Consider the following 24,426-nt stretch of genomic DNA (forward strand, 5'->3'; position numbering starts at 1 on the left):
AAACATGCACACACTCTCAAACACGCACACACTCTCAAGCACGCACACACAGTTTCTAACACGCACACTCTCAAACATGCACACACACTCTCAAACACACACTCTCAAACATGCACACACACTCCCAAACACACACACACTCTCAAGCACGCACACACTCCCAAACGCACATGCACATTCAGACAATCCCAGACACACACACTCTCAAACACGCACATACACTCCCAAACACACACACTCTCAAACATGCACACACTCTCAAACATGCACACACACTCCCAAACACACACACTCTCAAACACGCACACACTCCCAAACACACACACTCTCAAACACACGCACACTGTCAAACACGCACACACATTTCCAAACACACACACACTCCCAAACATGCACACACACTCCCAAACACAAACAGATATTCACACACTCCCAAACACACACACACTCTCAAACATGCACACGCTCCCAAACACACACACACTCTCAAACACACTCACACACTCCCAAACACACACACTCTCAAACATGCACACACTCTCAAACACGCACACACAGTTTCTAACACGCACACTCTCAAACATGCACACTCACTCTCAAACACACACTCTCAAACACACACACACTCTCAAACATGCACACACACACTCTCAAACATGCACACGCTCCCAAACATGCACACACTCCCAAACACACACACACACTCCAAAACACACACACTCTCAAACATGCACACGCTCCCAAACACACACACACACACTCTCAAACATGCACACGCTCCCAAACATGCACACACACACTCTCAAACATGCACACGCTCCCAAACATGCACACACTCCCAAACACACACACTCTCAAACATGCACACACTCTCAAACACGCACACACAGTTTCTAACACGCACACTCTCAAACATGCACACTCACTCTCAAACACACACACTCTCAAACATGCACACACTCTCAAACATGCACACACACTCTCAAACACACTCCCAAACACACACACTCCCAAACACAAACACTCTCAAACACGCACACACTCTCAAACATTCACACATTCCCAAACACACACACATTCCCAAACATGCACACCCATTCCCAAACACAAACACAACATTCACACACTCCCAAACACACACACACTCTCAAACATGCACACACTCCCAAACACACACACACTCTCAAACACACACACACTCCCAAACACACACACTCTCAAATACGCACACACTCTCAAACATTCACACATTACCAAACACACACACACTCCCAAACATGCACACACACTCACAAACACAAACAAACATTCACACACTCCCAAACACACACACACACTCTCAAACATGCACACGCTCCCAAACACACACACACTCTCAAACACACACACACACTCCCAAACACACACACTCTCAAACATGCACACACTCTCAAACACGCACACACTCTCAAGCACGCACACACAGTTTCTAACACGCACACTCTCAAACATGCACACACACTCTCAAACACACACTCTCAAACATGCACACACACTCCCAAACACACACACACTCTCAAGCACGCACACACTCCCAAACGCACATGCACATTCAGACAATCCCAGACACACACACTCTCAAACACGCACATACACTCCCAAACACACACACTCTCAAACATGCACACACTCTCAAACATGCACACACACTCCCAAACACACACACTCTCAAACACGCACACACTCCCAAACACACACACTCTCAAACACACGCACACTGTCAAACACGCACACACATTTCCAAACACACACACACTCCCAAACATGCACACACACTCCCAAACACAAACAGACATTCACACACTCCCAAACACACACACACTCTCAAACATGCACACGCTCCCAAACACACACACACTCTCAAACACACTCACACACTCCCAAACACACACACTCTCAAACATGCACACACTCTCAAACACGCACACACAGTTTCTAACACACACACTCTCAAACATGCACACTCACTCTCAAACACACACTCTCAAACACACACACACTCTCAAACATGCACACACACTCTCAAACACACACTCCCAAACACACACACTCTCAAACACGCACATACTCTCAAACATTCACACATTCCCAAACACACACACACTCCCAAACATGCACACACACTCCCAAACACAAACAAACATTCACACACTCCCAAACACACACACACACTCTCAAACATGCACACGCTCCCAAACATGCACACACTCCCAAACACACACACTCTCAAACATGCACACACTCTCAAACACGCGCACACAGTTTCTAACACGCACACTCTCAAACATGCACACTCACTCTCAAACACACACACTCTCAAACATGCACACACTCTCAAACATGCACACACACTCTCAAACACACACACACTCCCAAACACAAACACTCTCAAACACGCACACACTCTCAAACATTCACACATTCCCAAACACACACACACTTTCAAACATGTACACACTCTCAAACATGTACACACTCTCAAACACGCACACACTCTCAAATACGCACACACACTCCCAAACGCACACACTCTCAAACATGCACACACATTCTCAAACACACACACGCTCTCAAACACACACACACTCTCAAACATGCACACACTCTCAAACACGCACACACTCTCAAATACGCACACACACTCCCAAACGCACACACTCTCAAACACACACACACTCTCAAACATGCACACACATTCTCAAACACACACACACTCTCAAACATGTACACACTATCAAACATGCACACACTCCCAAATATGCACACACCTCAAACATGCACACACACTCCCAAACACACACACTCTCAAACACGCACACACTCTCAAACATGCACACACTCTCAAACATGCACACACACTCCCAAACACACACACTCTCAAACACACACACACTCTCAAACATGCACACACTCTCAAACACACACACATTCCCAAACACACACACACTCCCAAACACGCACACACTTCCAAACACACAAACATTCCCAAGCGCACACGCACTCCCAAACATGCACACACTCTCCCAAACACACACATTCTCAAACACGCACACACAGTCTCTAACACGCACACTCTCAAACATGCACACACACTCTCAAACACACAATCTCAAACACACACACACTCTCAAACATGCACACATTCTCAAACACGCACACATACTCTCAAACACACACACACACTCCCAAACACACACACTCTCAAACACACACACACTCTCAAACATTCACACATTCCCAAACACACACACACTCCCAAACACACACACTCTCAAACACACACACACTCTCAAACATGCACACAAATTCTCAAACACACACACACTCTCAAACATGTACATACTCTCAAACATGTACACACTCTCAAACACACACACTCTCAAACACACACACACTCTCAAACATGCACACACTCTCAAACACGCACACTCTCAAATACGCACACACACTCCCAAACACACCCACTCACAAACACACACACTATCAAACATGCACACACTCCCAAATATGCACACACCTCAAACATGCACACACACTCCCAAACACACACACTCTCAAACATGCACACACACTCCCAAACACACACACTCTCAAACACGCACACACTCCCAAACACAACACACTCCCAAACACGCACATACACTCCCAAACACACACACTCCCAAACACACACACTCTCAAATACGCACACACTCTCAAACATTCACACATTACCAAACACACACACACTCCCAAACATGCACACACACTCCCAAACACAAACAAACATTCACACACTCCCAAACACACACACACTCTCAAACATGCACACGCTCCCAAACACACACACACTCTCAAACACACTCACACACTCCCAAACACACACACTCTCAAACATGCACACACGCTCAAACACGCACACACAGTTTCTAACACGCACACTCTCAAACATGCACACTCACTCTCAAACACACACTCTCAAACACACACACACTCTCAAACATGCACACACTCTCAAACATGCAAACACACTCTCAAACACACACTCCCAAACACACACACTCTCAAACACGCACATACTCTCAAACATTCACACATTCCCAAACACACACACACTCCCAAACATGCACACACATTCCCAAACACAAACATTCACACACTCCCAAACACACACACACACTCTCAAACATGCACACGCTCCCAAACACGCACACATTCTTAAACACACACACACACTCCCAAACATGCACACACTCTCAAACATGCACACACTCTCAAACACACACTCTCAAACACACACACTCTCAAACATGCACACACTCTCAAACATGCACACACACTCTCAAACACACACTCCCAAACACAAACACTCTCAAACACGCACACACTCTCAAACATTCACACATTCCCAAACACACACACATTCCCAAACATGCACACCCATTCCCAAACACAAACCCAACATTCACACACTCCCAAACACACACACACTCTCAAACATGCACACATTCTCAAACACGCACACATACTCTCAAACACACACACACACTCCCAAACACACACACTCTCAAACACACACTCACTCTCAAACACACACTCTCAAACACACACACTCTCAAACATGCACACACTCTCAAACATGCACACACACTCTCAAACACACACTCCCAAACACAAACACTCTCAAACACGCACACTCTCAAACATTCACACATTCCCAAACACACACACATTCCCAAACATGCACACACACTCCCAAACACAAACAGACATTCACACACTCCCAAACACACACACACTCTCAAACATGCACACGCTCCCAAACACACACACACTCTCAAACACACTCACACACTCCCAAACACACACACTCTCAAACATGCACACACTCTCAAACACGCACACACAGTTTCTAACACGCACACTCTCAAACATGCACACTCACTCTCAAACACACACTCTCAAACACACACACACTCTCAAACATGCACACACACTCTCAAACACACACTCCCAAACACACACACTCTCAAACACGCACATACTCTCAAACATTCACACATTCCCAAACACACACACACTCCCAAACATGCACACACACTCCCAAACACAAACAAACATTCACACACTCCCAAACACACACACACACACTCTCAAACATGCACACGCTCCCAAACATGCACACACTCCCAAACACACACACTCTCAAACATGCACACACTCTCAAACACGCACACACAGTTTATAACACGCACACTCTCAAACATGCACACTCACTCTCAAACACACACACTCTCAAACATGCACACACTCTCAAACATGCACACACACTCTCAAACACACACACACACACTCCCAAACACAAACACTCTCAAACACGCACACACTCTCAAACATTCACACATTCCCAAACACACACACACTTTCAAACATGTACACACTCTCAAACATGTACACACTCTCAAACACACACGCTCTCAAACACACACACACTCTCAAACATGCACACACTCTCAAACACACACACACTCTCAAACACGCACACACTCTCAAATACGCACACACACTCCCAAACGCACACACTCTCAAACACACACACACTCTCAAACATGCACACACATTCTCAAACACACACACACTCTCAAACATGTACACACTATCAAACATGCACACACTCCCAAATATGCACACACCTCAAACATGCACACACACTCCCAAACACACACACTCTCAAACACGCACACACTCTCAAACATGCACACACTCTCAAACATGCACACACACTCCCAAACACACACACTCTCAAACACACACACACTCTCAAACATGCACACACTCTCAAACACACACACATTCCCAAACACACACACACTCCCAAACACGCACACACTTCCAAACACACAAACATTCCCAAGCGCACACGCACTCCCAAACATGCACACACTCTCCCAAACACACACATTCTCAAACACGCACACACTCTCAAACACGCACAAACAGTCTCTAACACGCACACTCTCAAACATGCACACACACTCTCAAACACACAATCTCAAACACACACACACTCTCAAACATGCACACATTCTCAAACACGCACACATACTCTCAAACACACACACACACTCCCAAACACACACACTCTCAAACACACACACACTCTCAAACATTCACACATTCCCAAACACACACACACTCCCAAACACACACACTCTCAAACACACACACACTCTCAAACATGCACACAAATTCTCAAACACACACACACTCTCAAACATGTACATACTCTCAAACATGTACACACTCTCAAACACACACACTCTCAAACACACACACACTCTCAAACATGCACACACTCACAAACACTCACACTCTCAAATACGCACACACACTCCCAAACACACCCACTCACAAACACACACACTATCAAACATGCACACACTCCCAAATATGCACACACCTCAAACATGCACACATACTCCCAAACACACACACTCTCAAACACGCACACACTCTCAAACATGCACACACTCTCAAACATGCACACACACTCCCAAACACACACACTCTCAACCATGCACACATTCCCAAACACAACACACTCCCAAACACGCACATACACTCCCAAACACACACACTCTCAAACATGCACACACTCTCAAACATGCACACACTCTCAAACATGCACACACACTCCCAAACACAAACAAACATTCACACACTCCCAAACACACACACACTCTCAAACATGCACACGCTCCCAAACACACACACACTCTCAAACACACTCACACACTCCCAAACACACACACTCTCAAACATGCACACACTCTCAAACACGCACACACAGTTTCTAACATGCACACTCTCAAACATGCACACTCACTCTCAAACACACACTCTCAAACACACACACACTCTCAAACATGCACACACTCTCAAACATGCAAACACACTCTCAAACACACACTCCCAAACACACACACTCTCAAACACGCACATACTCTCAAACATTCACACATTCCCAAACACACACACACTCCCAAACATGCACACACATTCCCAAACACAAACATTCACACACTCCCAAACACACACACACACTCTCAAACATGCACACGCTCCCAAACACGCACACATTCTTAAACACACACACACTCCCAAACATACACACTCTCAAACATGCACACACTCTCAAACACACACACTCTCAAACATGCACACACTCTCAAACATGCACACACACTCTCAAACACACACTCCCAAACACACACACTCTCAAACATGCACACTCACTCTCAAACACACACTCTCAAACACACACACTCTCAAACATGCACACACTCTCAAACATGCACACACACTCTCAAACACACACTCCCAAACACAAACACTCTCAAACACGCACACACTCTCAAACATTCACACATTCCCAAACACACACACATTCCCAAACATGCACACCCATTCCCAAACACAAACCCAACATTCACACACTCCCAAACACACACACACTCTCAAACATGCACACATTCTCAAACACGCACACATACTCTCAAACACACACACACACTCCCAAACACACACACTCTCAAACACACACACACTCTCAAACATTCACACATTCCCAAACACACACACACTCCCAAACACACACACTCTCAAACACACACACACTCTCAAACATGCACACACATTCTCAAACACACACACACTCTCAAACATGTACACACTCTCAAACATGTACACACTCTCAAACACACACACTCTCAAACACACACACACTCTCAAACATGCACACACTCTCAAACACGCACACTCTCAAATACGCACACACACTCCCAAACACACCCACTCCCAAACACACACACTATCAAACATGCACACACTCCCAAATATGCACACACCTCAAACATGCACACACACTCCCAAACACACACACTCTCAAACACGCACACACTCTCAAACATGCACACACTCTCAAACATGCACACACTCCCAAACACTACACACTCCCAAACACGCACATACACTCCCAAACACACACACTCTCAAACATGCACACACACTCCCAAACACACACACTCTCAAACACGCACACACTCCCAAACACACACACTCTCAAACACACGCACACTGTCAAACACGCACACACATTTGCAAACACACACACACTCCCAAACATGCACACACACTCCCAAACACAAACAAACATTCACACACTCCCAAACACACACACACTCTCAAACATGCACACGCTCCCAAACACACACACACTCTCAAACACACTCACACACTCCCAAACACACACTCTCAAACATGCACACACTCCCAAACACGCACACACAGTTTCTAACACGCACACTCTCAAACATGCACACTCACTCTCAAAAACACACTCTCAAACACACACACACTCTCAAACATGCACACACTCTCAAACATGCAAACACACTCTCAAACACACACACACTCTCAAACACGCACATACTCTCAAACATTCACACATTCCCAAACACACACACTCCCAAACATGCACACATTCCCAAACACAAACATTCACACACTCCCAAACACACACACACACACTCTCAAACATGCACACACTCCCAAACACGCACACACTCTTAAACACACACACACTCCCAAACATACACACTCTCAAACATGCACACACTCTCAAACACGCACACACAGTTTCTAACACGCACACTCTCAAACATGCACACACACACTCTCAAACACACACACACACACACTCCCAAACACAAACACTCTCAAACACGCACACACTCTCAAACATCCACACATTCCCAAACACACACACATTCCCAAACATGCACACCCATTCCAAAACACAAACCCAACATTCACACACTCCCAAACACACACACACACTCTCAAACATGCACACACTCCCAAACACACACACACTGTCAAACACACACACACTCCCAAACACACACACTCTCAAACATGCACACACTCTCAAACCGCACACACTCTCAAACACGCACACACAGTCTCTAACACGCACACTCTCAAACATGCACACACACTCTCAAACACGCACTCTCTAACACACACACACTCTCAAACATGCACACATTCTCAAACACGCACACACACTCTCAAACACACACACACACACACACTCCCAAACACACACACTCTCAAACACACACACACTCTCAAACATTCACACATTCCCAAACACACACACACTCCCAAACGCACACACTCTCAAACACACACACACTCTCAAACATGCACACACATTCTCAAACACACACACACTCTCAAACATGTACACACTCTCAAACATGTACACACTCTCAAACACACACGCTCTCAAACACACACACACTCTCAAACATGCACACACTCTCAAACACGCACACACTCTCAAATACGCACACACTCCCAAACGCACACACTCTCAAACACACACACACTCTCAAACATGCACACACTCTCTCAAACACACACACACTCTCAAACATGTACACACTATCAAACATGCACACACTCCCAAATATGCACACACCTCAAACATGCACACACACTCCCAAACACACACACTCTCAAACACGCACACACTCTCAACCATGCACACATTCTCAAACATGCACACACACTCCCAAACACACACACTCTCAAACACACACACACTCTCAAACATGCACACACTCTCAAACACACACACATTCCCAAACACACACACACTCCCAAACACGCACACACTTCCAAACACACAAACATTCCCAAGCGCACACGCACTCCCAAACATGCACACACACTCCCAAACACACACATTCTCAAACACGCACACACTCTCAAACACGCACACACAGTCTCTAACACGCACACTCTCAAACATGCACACACACTCAAAAACACACACTCTCAAACACACACACACTCTCAAACATGCACACACACTCCCAAACACACACACTCTCAAACACGTACACACTCTCAAACATGCACACACTCTCAAACATGCACACACACTCCCAAATACACACACTCTCAAACACACACACACTCTCAAACATGCACACACTCTCAAACACACACACATTCCCAAACACACGCACACTCCCAAACACGCACACACTTCCAAACACACAAACATTCCCAAGTGCACACGCTATCCCAAACATGCACACACACTCCCAAACACACACATTCTCAAACACGCACACACTCTCAAACATGCACACACAGTCTCTAACACGCACACTCTCAAACATGCACACACACTCTCAAACACACACTCTCAAACACACACACACTCTCAAACATGCACACATTCTCAAACACGCACACATACTCTCAAACACACATACACACTCCCAAACACACACACTCTCAAACACACACACACTCTCAAACATTCACACACTCTCAAACATGCACACACACTCCCAAACACACACACTCTCAAACACACACACACACTCTCAAACATGCACACACTCTCAAACACACACACATTCCCAAACACACACACACTCCCAAACATGCACACACTTCCAAACACACAAACATTCCCAAGCGCACACACTCTCAAACACACACACACACTCTCAAACACACACACACTCTCAAACACACACACATTCCCAAACACACACACACTCCCAAACACACACACACTCCCAAACACACACACTCTCAAACACACACACACTCTCAAACATGCACACACATTCTCAAACACACACACACTCTCAAACATGTACACACTCTCAAACATGTACACACTCTCAAACACACACACTCTCAAACACACACACACTCTCAAACATGCACACACTCTCAAACACGCACACTCTCAAATACGCACACACACTCCCAAACACACCCACTCCCAAACACACACACTATCAAACATGCACACACTCCCAAATATGCACACACCTCAAACATGCACACACACTCCCAAACACACACACTCTCAAACACGCGCACACTCTCAAACATGCACACACTCTCAAACATGCACACACACTCCCAAACACACACACTCTCAAACACGCACACACTCCCAAACACAACACACTCCCAAACACGCACATACACTCCCAAACACACACACTCTCAAACATGCACACACTCTCAAACATGCACACACACTCCCAAACACACACACTCTCAAACACGCACACACTCCCAAACACACACACTCTCAAACACACGCACACTGTCAAACACGCACACACATTTCCAAACACACACACACTCCCAAACATGCACACACACTCCCAAACACAAACAAACATTCACACACTCCCAAACACACACACACTCTCAAACATGCACACGCTCCCAAACACACACACACTCTCAAACACACTCACACACTCCCAAACACACACACACTCTCAAACATGCACACACTCTCAAACACGCACACACAGTTTCTAACACGCACACTCTCAAACATGCACACTCACTCTCAAACACACACTCTCAAACACACACACACTCTCAAACATGCACACACTCTCAAACATGCAAACACACTCTCAAACACACACTCCCAAACACACACACTCTCAAACACGCACACACTCTCAAACATGCACACACTCTCAAACACGCACACACAGTTTCTAACACGCACACTCTCAAAAATGCACACACACTCTCAAACACACACACACACACACTCCCAAACACAAACACTCTCAAACACGCACACACTCTCAAACATTCACACATTCCCAAACACACACACATTCCCAAACATGCACACCCATTCCCAAACACAAACTCAACATTCACACACTCCCAAACACACACACACACTCTCAAACATGCACACACTCCCAAACACACACACACACTCTCAAACACACACACACTCCCAAACACACACACTCTCAAACATGCACACACTCTCAAACCGCACACACTCTCAAACACGCACACACAGTCTCTAACACACACACACTCTCAAACATGTACACACTCTCAAACATGTACACACTCTCAAACACACACACTCTCAAACATGCACACACACTCTCAAACACGGACTCTCAAACACACACACACTCTCAAACATGCACACATTCTCAAACACGCACACACACTCTCAAACACACACACACACACTCCCAAACACACACACTCTCAAACACATACACACTCTCAAACATGCACACACATTCTCAAACACACACACACTCTCAAACATGTACACACTCTCAAACATGTACACACTCTCAAACACACACGCTCTCAAACACACACACACTCTCAAACATGCACACACTCTCAAACACGCACATACTCTCAAATACGCACACACACTCCCAAACGCACACACTCTCAAACACACACACACTCTCAAACATGCACACACATTCTCAAACACACACACACTCTCAAACATGTACACACTATCAAACATGCACACACTCCCAAATATGCACACACCTCAAACATGCACACACACTCCCAAACACACACACTCTCAAACACACACACACTCTCAAACATGTACACACTATCAAACATGCACACACTCCCAAATATGCACACACCTCAAACATGCACACACACTCCCAAACACACACACTCTCAAACACACACACACTCTCAAACATGCACACACTCTCAAACACACAAACATTCCCAAGCGCACACGCACTCCCAAACATGCACACACACTCCCAAACACACACATTCTCAAACACGCACACACTCTCAAACACGCACACACAGTCTCTAACACGCACACTCTCAAACATGCACACACACTCTCAAACACACACTCTCAAACACACACACACTCCCAAACACACACACTCTCAAACACACACACACTCTCAAACATGCACACACATTCTCAAACACACACACACTCTCAAACATGTACACACTCTCAAACATGTACACACTCTCAAACACACACACTCTCAAACACACACACACTCTCAAACATGCACACACTCTCAAACACGCACACTCTCAAATACGCACACACACTCCCAAACACACCCACTCCCAAACACACACACTATCAAACATGCACACACTCCCAAATATGCACACACCTCAAACATGCACACACACTCCCAAACACACACACTCTCTAACACGCACACACTCTCAAACATGCACACACTCTCAAACATGCACACACACTCCCAAACACACACACTCTCAAACACACACACACACTCTCAAACATGCACACACTCTCAAACACACACACATTCCCAAACACACACACACTCCCAAACACGCACACACTTCCAAACACACAAACATTCCCAAACACACACACACTCCCAAACATGCACACACACTCCCAAACACACACATTCTCAAACACGCACACACTCTCAAACCCGCACACATTCCGAAACACACACACACTCCCAAACATACACACACACTCCCAAACACACACACTCTCAAACATGCACACATTCTCAAACACACACACATTCTCAAACACGCACACATTCCCAAACACACACTCCCTCCCAAACATACACACACACTCCCAAACACACACACACTCTCAAACAGGCACACACTCTCAAACACGCACACATTCCCAAACACACACACTCTCAAACACACGCACACTCTCAAACACGCGCACACATTCCCAAACACACACACTCTCAAACACGCACACACTCTCAAACACACACACACTCTCAAACACGGACACACTTTCAAACATGCACACACACTCTCAAACACGCACACACTCTCAAACATGCACACACTCTCAAACATGCACACACTCTCAAACACGCACACACACTCCCAAACACACTCACTCCCAAACACACACACTCTCAAACATGCACACACTCCCAAACATGCACACACTCTCAAACATACACACACACTTCCAAACACACACACTCTCAAACATACACACAATCTCAAACATGCACACACATTCAAACATGCACACACTCCCAAACACGCACACTCTCAAACACACACACACACACTCAAACATGCACACACTCCCAAACACACACACTTCCAAACACACACACATTCCCAAGCACACATGCACTCCCAGACATGCACACACACTCCCAAACACACACACTCCCAAACACACACATTCTCAAACACGCACACACTCTCAAACCCACACACATTCTGAAACACACACACACACTCCCAAACACACACACACTCCCAAACACACACTCTCTCAAACATGCACACACTCTCAAACACGCACACATTCCCAAACACACACTCCCTCCCAAACATGCACACACACTCCCAAACACACACACATTCTCAAACAGGCACACACTCTCAAACACGCACAAATTCCCAAACACACACACACTCCCAAACATACACACACACTCCCAAACACACACACTCTCAAACACGCACACATTCCCAAACACACACTCCCTCCCAAGCATGCACACACACTCCCAAACACACACACATTCTCAAACAGCACACACTCTCAAACATGCACACATTCCCAAACACACACACTCTCAAACACACGCACACTCTCAAACACGCACACACATTCCCAAACACACACACTCTCAAACACACACACACTCTCAAACACGCACACACTCTCAAACATGCACACACTCCCAAACATGCACACACTCTCAAAAACGCACACACTCTCAAACATGCACATACACTCTCAAACACACACACACTCTCAAACATGCACACACTCTCAAACATGCACACACTCTCAAACACGCACACACACTCCCAAACACACTCACTCCCAAACACACACACTCTCAAACATGCACACACTCCCAAACATGCACACACTCTCAAACATACACACACACTTCCAAACACACACACTCCCAAACATGCACACACGCTCCCAAACACGCACACTCTCAAACATGCACACACGCTCAAACACACACATATTACCAAACACACACACTCCCAAACACACACACACTTCCAAACACACACACATTCCCAAGCACACACGCACTCCCAGACATGCACACACACTCCCAAACACACACATTCTTAAACACGCACACACTCTCAAACCCGCACACATTCCGAAACACACACACACTCCCAAACATACACACACACTCCCAAACACATACACTCTCAAACACGCACACATCCCCAAACACACACTCCCTCCCAAACATGCACACACACTCCCAAACACACACACATTCTCAAACAGGCACACACTCTCAAACACACACAAATTCCCAAACACACACACACTCCCAAACATGCACACACACTCCCAAACACACACACATTCTCAAACACGCGCACACTCTCAAACACACACACATTCCCAAACACACACACACTCCCAAAAATGTACACACACTCCCAAACACACACACATTCTCAAACATGCACACACTCAAACATGCACACACTCAAACATGCACAAATACTTCCAAACACACACACTCTCAAACATGCACACACATTCCCAAACACACACACACTCAAACACACACACCCAAATACACACACACTCCCAAACACATACACACACTCCCAAACACATGCACACTCCCAAACACACACGCACATTCACACACTCCCAAACACAGAGACACACTCCCAAACACACACGCACATTCACACACCCCAAAACACACATGCCTGTGTTCACACACTCCCAAACATACACACACAAGCAAATAAGCATACACACTCCCAAACACACACTCCCAAACACACACACGCTCAAACACATACACACCCAAACACACACACACTCCCAAACACATACACACACTCCCAAACACATGCACACTCCCAAACACACACGCACATTCACACACTCCCAAACACACATGCACATTCACACACTCCCAAACACACACTTCCAAACATACATGCACGTGCACACACTCCCAACCACATGCACACTCCCAAACACACACTCCCAAACATATACACACACTTCCAAACATACACGCGTGCACACACTCCCAAACACACATGCGTATTCACACACTTCCACACATGCACACACACTCCCAAACACATATGCACATTCACATACTCCCACACACACACTCCCAAACACGCACACACATTCATACACTCCCAATCACGCACACACTCCCAAACACACACACATTCCCAAGCACATACACACACTCTCAAACACACGCACACACTCCCAAACACACACACACATACACACACTTCCAAACATACACGCACATGCACACACTCCCAAACAAGCACACGCGCACACACTCCCAAACACACACACACTCCCAAACACATACACACACTTCTGAACATACATGTGTGCACACACACTCCCAAACACACACTCCCAAACTCACGCACACTCCCAAACACATGCACACTCCCAAACACATACACACACTTCCAAACATACACGTGTGCATGCACACTCCCAAACGCATGCACACTCCAAACACATACACACACTTCTAAACATACATGCGCGCGCACACACTCCCAAACACACACACTCCCAAGCACATACACACACTTCCAAACATACACGCGCATACACACACTCCCAAACACACACACACATACACACACTTCCAAACATACACGCACATGCACACACTCCCAAACAAGCACACGCGCACACACTCCCAAACACACACACACTCCCAAACACATACACACACTTCTGAACATACATGTGTGCACACACACTCCCAAACACACACTCCCAAACTCACGCACACTCCCAAACACATGCACACTCCCAAACACATACACACACTTCCAAACATACACGTGTGCATGCACACTCCCAAACGCATGCACACTCCAAACACATACACACACTTCTAAACATACATGCGCGCGCACACACTCCCAAACACACACACTCCCAAGCACATACACACACTTCCAAACATACACGCGCATACACACACTCCCAAACACACTTGCACACTCCCAAACACATATGCATGTTCACACACTCCCAAATACACACACACTCCCAAACACATACACACACTCCCAAACATACACGCACATGCACACACTCCAAAACACACACACGCACACACTCCCAAGCACACGCGCACACACTCCCAAACACACACACACTCCCAAACACATACACACACTTCTGAACATACATGTGTGCACACACACTCCCAAACACACACTCCCAAACTCACGCACACTCCCAAACACATGCACACTCCCAAACACATACACACACTTCCAAACATTCATGCATGCACACACTCCCAAACACACACGCATATTTACACATTCCCAAATACACACACATGCGCGCACACACACTCCCAAGCACATGCACACACACACACTCCCAAACACATACACACACTCCCAAACACATACACACACGCACACACACTCCCAAACACACACACTCCCAAACTCACACACATATATACATTCCCAAGCGCACGCACGCGCACACACTCCCAAACACATATTCTGGATTAGAGTGGTGCTGGAAAAGCACAGCAGTTCAAGCAGCATCGAAGGAGCAGGAAAATCAATGTTTCGAGCAAAAGCCCTTCATCAGGAATAGAAGCCACATATGCATGTTCACTCATTCCCAAACACACACACACTCCCAAGTGCGTGCACACACACACACACACTTCCAAACACACATGTATGTTCACACACTCCCAAACTCGCACACACACTCCCAAACATACATGCATGTTCACACACACCCAAACACACACGCACCCTCCCAAGCATGCACACATACACACTCCCAAACACACGCGCACACACATACACACACCCAAACACACATGCACACTCCCAAGTGCACACACACATGTACACATTAACACACTCCCAAACACACACACCCAAGCACACACACACTCCCAAACACACACGCACACACACATCCAAACACACATGCACGTTCCCAAGTGCACACACACATTCCCAAACACATGTGCACATTCACACACACCCAAGCACGCACACTCACACACTCTCAAACACACACACACTCTCCCAAATGCGCACACTCCCAAGCGCACATGTACACACACTCCCAAACACACACACACTCCCAAGCGCACATGCACACACACTTCCTATTAAACGCAGTCACACACACACGCACTCAAACTCACACACACACCCAAATTCTCACACACAACCTCACACAGGTACACACACCAAAACTCACACACACTCCCAAACTCACACACACAACCTCACACAGGTACACACACCAAAACTCACACACACTCCCAAACTCACACAAACACGCCCAAACTCAAACACACACTCATACACTGACAAACCTACCCGAACTCTCGCACACACACTCTCATACACACCCAAACACACACACAGCCTCAAACTCTCTCACACACACACTTACATGGAGCCCCAAAGTCACACAGTTACACCCAACCTCACACACAAACTTACTCATAAATGGAGAAAGACTGCAGAAAACTCCAGCACAGGGTGTTCGGAAGTCCTCACGCATAAATTCCCCCCCACCACCAAAAAAAAAGCTAGAGTACAAGTTCAGCAAAATGATAGGACAAGAAAGTGGACTGTTGACCTTTATTTCAAAGGAAATTAAGATGGGGAAGTCTTACTGAAACTATACAAGGAACCCTTCAGACCCCAGCTGGAATACTGTACTGTGAACAGGTTTGGTCCCGTTGTTGAAGAAAATATATATTAGCACAGGAAGCAGCCCAAAGAAGGTTCATTAGGTTGATCATAGGTATAAAGGAATTGTCTTATGAAGACAGGTTGATCTAGTACTCATTGGAGTTTAGAAGATTAAGAGGAGACCTTATTGAAACATATATAGGGCTTGATGGAGTATGCATCATATGTTGGTTTCCCTTGTGGACTGTCTCAGACCAGAGGGCATGATCTCAGAATAAATGGTTGCCCATTTAAGATAGACATGATGAGGAATTTTTTCTCTCAGACGATAATGAGTCATTGGCATTCTTCACCACAGAGGGCTATAGAGATTGAGTCATTAAATATATTCAAGGCTGGGAAAATGTTTTAATCACAAAGGGAATTGAAGGTCATGGGGATAAGGCATGAAAGTGGTTTTGAAGTCTATTAGATTAGCCATGATCTCACTAAATGATGGATAGGCTGAATGACCTCTTCCTGCTCCTAAGAGGCATCTATATAAATACAAGAACAGGCAGGGAATAGAGGGATATGGACTAGGTGCAGGCAAATGGGATTAGTTTAGAATGGCATCATAGTTGATGCAGACATAATGGGTTGAAGGGCCTGTTCCTGAGCTGTACTCTTTTCTTTTCTGTTCTGTTTTCTTTACATCTTGTGGTCTCTTTCTCTCACACATACATGCACACACAGTCAATGGATCAGATCTAAGTTATGCAGTCCCGCCAGATCTAGCCATGGATGGTGATAGACAAATTAAGCAACTCAGTGGAAGTGGAAATCTCCACAAATGTCCACATCTTCAATGGTGGGGAGCCAAGCACATTAATGCAAAAGATAAGGTTGAAGCATTTGCAATAATTTTCATCCAAAGTGCCAAGAAATGACCTATCTCAGACTCCTCTGGAGGTCCTAGCATCACAGATGCCAGTCGTCAGCTCATTTGATTTAATCCATGTAATATCAAGAAACAATTGGAGGCACTGGATAATGCAAAGTCTATGGGCCCTGGCATCATTCCAGGAATAGTACTGAAGAGTTGTGATCCAGAACGTCCTGCTCCCCAAGCCAAGCTCTTCCAGTACAGCTACAACATTGGCATCTCGTCAACAATGTGGAAAATTGCCCAGGTATGTCCCATACACAAAAAGCAGGACAAATCCCACCCAATTGTTATTTCATCAGTCTCCTCTTAATCATCGGGGAAGTGATGGAAGATGACACCAACAGTGCAATCAATCAGCACCTGCGCAGCAACAACCTCCTCATTTGACGCCCAGTTTGGGTTCACCAGGGCTATTCAGATCCTGATCTCATTGTGGTCTTGGTTCAAACATTGACAAATGAATTCATTTCCAGAGTTGAAGTGAGAGTGATAGCCATTGACATCAAGGCTGCTCTTGATTGGGTGTGGCATCCTGGAGCCAGAGCAACATTGGAATAAATGTGAATCAGAGGGAAAACTCTCCACTGATTGTGATTTATATCTGACACAAAGGAAAATAGTGGCTGTTGGAGGTCAGTCATCTCAGCTCCAGGACATCTTTGTAGGAGTTCCTTTGGCTATAGTCCTTGGCCAAGCAATCTTCAGTTGCTTCATCAGTGACCTTTTGCCCATTATAAGTTCTGAAGGAAGGATGTTTGTTAATGATTGCAAAATGTTCAACACTGTCTGTGACTCACAGACACTGGGCAGTTGAATATCCACATGCAGCAAAATCTGGACAATATCCAGGCTTGGTCTGACAAATATTAATTCCTTCCACCATCAGTAAAGAACATTACCTCAGAGTACAATTGGGCATTGATCAGATGGTCCAATGGGCCGAGAAATGGCAGATGGAGTTTAATCTAGCTAAATGTGTGGTGCTAATTTTGGTAGGGCAGGACTTGTACAGTTAATGGTAAGATCCTGGGGAGTGTTGATGAACAAAGATACTTTGGAGTGCAGGTTCATAGTTCTTTGGAATTGGAGTCACAGGTAGACAGGTTGGTGACGAAGGCATTTGATACGCTTGTCTTTATTAATCAGAGCACTGAATACAGGAGTTGGGAGGTCATGTTGCGGCTGTACAGGACATTGGCTGGGTCACTTTTGAAAAACTGTATGCAATTCTGGTCTCCTTGCTGTAGGAAGGGTGTTATGCAATTTGAAAGGATTCAGAAAGGAATTACAAGGGTATTGCCAGGGTTGCCAGGATATGAGCTGTAAGAAGAGGCTGAATAGGCCGGGGCTATTTTCCCTGGATTATTGGAGGCCGAGGGGTGACTTATAGAACTTTATAAAATCATAAATAGGGTGAATAGTCAAAGTCTTTTCCCTGGGCTAGGGGAATCCAAAACTAGAGGGCATAGGTTTAAGATGAGAGGGGAAAGACTTAAAAGGGACCTGAGGCAACTTTTTTGCACAGAGTGGTGCATGTAGGGAATGAACTGGCAGAGGAAGTGGTGGAGGCTGGTACAATTACAACATATAGGATGTGTTTGTGAATAGGAAGGGTTTAGAGAGATATGAGCCCAATGCCGGCAAATGGAATTACATTAAGTTAGGATATCTGGTTGGCATGGAAGAGTTAGACTAAAAGGTCTGTTTCCATGCTGTACATTTCTCTGACTCTATGCCTCTAACTCTCAGTAGCACAATGTGTACCATCCATAAGATGAACTGCAGAAATTCACCAAGCCTCTTTAGATAGCATCTTGCAAACCTATGACCACTACTATCTGGAAGGCCAAGGGCAGCAGATACATTGACATACCACCAGAGCTGAGGGGGTTACCCTATGAGGAGGGGGTGAGCTGCCTGGCACTGTACTCACTAGAATTTACAAGAATGAGAGGGGATCTTATAGAAACATAAAAACAATTATGAAAGGGATAGATAAGATAGAGGCAAGCACGGTGGGTGAGACTCAGGCAAGGGAACATGGCCTCAAGATCAGTGGGAATAGATTTCAGACAGAGATGAGGAGAAGCTGTTTTTCCCAGAGAGTAGGGAATCATTGGAATTCTCTGCCCGAGGAAGCAGTAGAGGCCGTTTCATTAAATATATTCAAGACACAGTTGGACGGGTTTTTGTCTGGTTGGGGAATTAAGGGTAATGGGGATAATGCAGGTAGGAGGAGCTGAGATGGTGGATAGATCAGCCATGATCTTAATGAATGGTGGGAAGGCTTGACGGGCCAAATGGCGTACTCCTGCTTCTCTTACTATGAAACTATGAAGCCATTTGCAACTTCCCCTCTAAGCCACTCACCACCCTGACTTGAAAACATACCGTGGTTCCTCCGCTGTCACTAGTCTTGGCTCCTTAACAGCACAGTGGGTGTCCTGACGCCACACGGACTGCAGTGATTCAAGAAGGCAACTCACTACCACCTTCTGAAGAACAAGTAGAGATTGATAATAACTGGTGACCCACTCAGCAGAGCCCACATCCCATGAATTAATTTTTTTTTAAATTTCATACACAAAACTACCTCACACACACAGTCCTACACACACACACACGCGCGGTTCTACACTCACACATTCACAGCTACATATATTCTCTGTCACATATACAAAAACACACTCAAAATTACACGCACACACTTGTGCACACAACTCGCGAATGACAAACCATATCCAAAAAAACCATCATCTGTTATCGCTAAACTAGTTGAGGTTTTGAACTAATTTCTCTGCTTCGGGTTTAGAACTGTCGCTAAATAACCGGACTGACTCCGATTCACAAGCAGTTGCTGTAGATTAATTATAAATCTTTGTTAAGCCTTTTTTAAACGTGTTCAGTTTGATAATTGCGCCGTGTAGGTGGAAATGTATAATATAGTCTGCAGCTCAGTGTGAAATCTGTTCCACCTGAGGGAGTTTCAAATAATAGATTCACTTTTTTAAAAATCCACTCAGATAGCAAAGATTGGTACAGATTTATAACTGAGGTTTATTAGTACTAGAATCTTATATATTTTGATATTCGTCTGGCTAATGATCACATAAAATCGATTGATATACGGCATTTTTCTGTTTACGTTCAGAGCTATTTCTGAACAGTTTTATCGAATAAAGTTTGAATTTAAATAACAGATTAGTGTACTGAAGATAATGGAAGTGATTACGTTTGTATGTTATCTCGAAATGTGAAATGTAATATTTGTAAATTCAAGCAGTTGATACAACGTGTTAAATATGTAAGATTTATATAAGATCACTCAAAATGTAATCTACAACACGTACTAGATATTTGTGTGTTAAACGATCATGTTAATGTATATAACGTACAACATTTCGAGGTTGAGAAATAACGGAGAGGTTTCTATAACAGCTGATGTAGATTTTAGATGTGACAAGGTGGACCAATGCGGTACCTAATGATATCCACAATTTCCTGCATTAACCGGGTGAGACAACGGGCAATCGGATCAAACGGTTTTGAAACCGGAGATGTCTCCGAGCTCGGTTGTTGTGTCCGCCCGGAGTTGTGAGTGGAGAGCGGGCACCGGGTGATATTGTTCCCGGGACGATCAGCAAGTAACCGGGCGGTTAGAGTCGGTCTCAAGGGCCGGCCGTGAGGGACATTTCTCTCGCTGGCCTCATTTCCTTTTCGGTTTGTAAACAGGACCGGCAACTTCAAACATTGGACAGGGCGCCAGACTGAAAGGGATTTGGGAAAATGAATGACTTATTCCCGGTGACCCTCCTGTTCGAATCCAGTTCGGAGTTGGAACCCCGTGCTCCGATTTCACACCGGGACTGACCCAGCAGCAAACTTGCACAGAAATGGTGAATTCTCACTCCCAATAGAAAACCAAACAGCTTCTGGATTGGATGTGGCTAAATTATGCTGTTTCATTGGGACTGAAATTTATTTCTTTGGGATATTCGGGGTTTTGTTGTCGACATTCCCGGCAGGAATCTGAGCTCAGAATTTAATGCAATTGTCAGGTGTAAGTGATTGGTTAAGACCACAATAAATGTTCAAAAGCACATTAAAAGAGAGACCTTGGAATATCGACATTACTGACAACAGCGAGATTCGGATTAAGGTACAAATGTGACATTAAAACGCCTTTTCCCGAAGCGGAGTGGGTCGGGTCTGGAATATATTACCACTCTCCCCCTTGGGAGTGTCCCACCAGGGGATCGTTATATTTAGGCGGAATAGCTTCAATCCAGATTTCCCAGCACAGAAGTTGCTGGAGAAACTCAGCAGGTCTGGCAACATCTGTGGAAAGAGCAACAGTGTTAACATTCCCAGTCCAGTATTGCTCCTGAAGCAACGTTTCGGGGGTAAGGAGAGCAGGACTGGCTGGGATGGCTATTACAGCGGCTAGATAGCCCGGGATGGGCTGATTCTCATCCACTGCGCATCAACTCTTCTCTGATCCCAAGCTGATGTAACCACACCTGGGAGTCTGAGCCGAGTTCTGTGTTGAAAATGACTGAAGTCGCGGACACTGGAGAAGTGCTAGATTCCCAAAGCTATCAGACAGAGAGATTGAAACTGTTTTTACTGGAGCGATAAAATTCATCAGTATAACAGCGTTAATTTTAATAGTAATGTCAGTGATGGCAGTAACAGACCCTGGAGAGTAAATTTAAATAAATCATTCCCAGTCGGCATTCCCTTGAGACGGTGTGTGTGTGTTTGCGTGATGTGTGGATGTGTGAGATAAAGTGTGTGTGTGTGTTACAGTGAGTGTGAAAGTGTATGGGATGGGGGTGGTGAGTGTTGTATAGATT

This window comes from Chiloscyllium plagiosum, unplaced genomic scaffold (genome assembly GCF_037043375.1).
Source record: "Chiloscyllium plagiosum isolate Xiang-an unplaced genomic scaffold, Cpla_swu_hap1 HiC_scaffold_22, whole genome shotgun sequence".
Lineage (NCBI taxonomy): Eukaryota > Metazoa > Chordata > Chondrichthyes > Orectolobiformes > Hemiscylliidae > Chiloscyllium > Chiloscyllium plagiosum.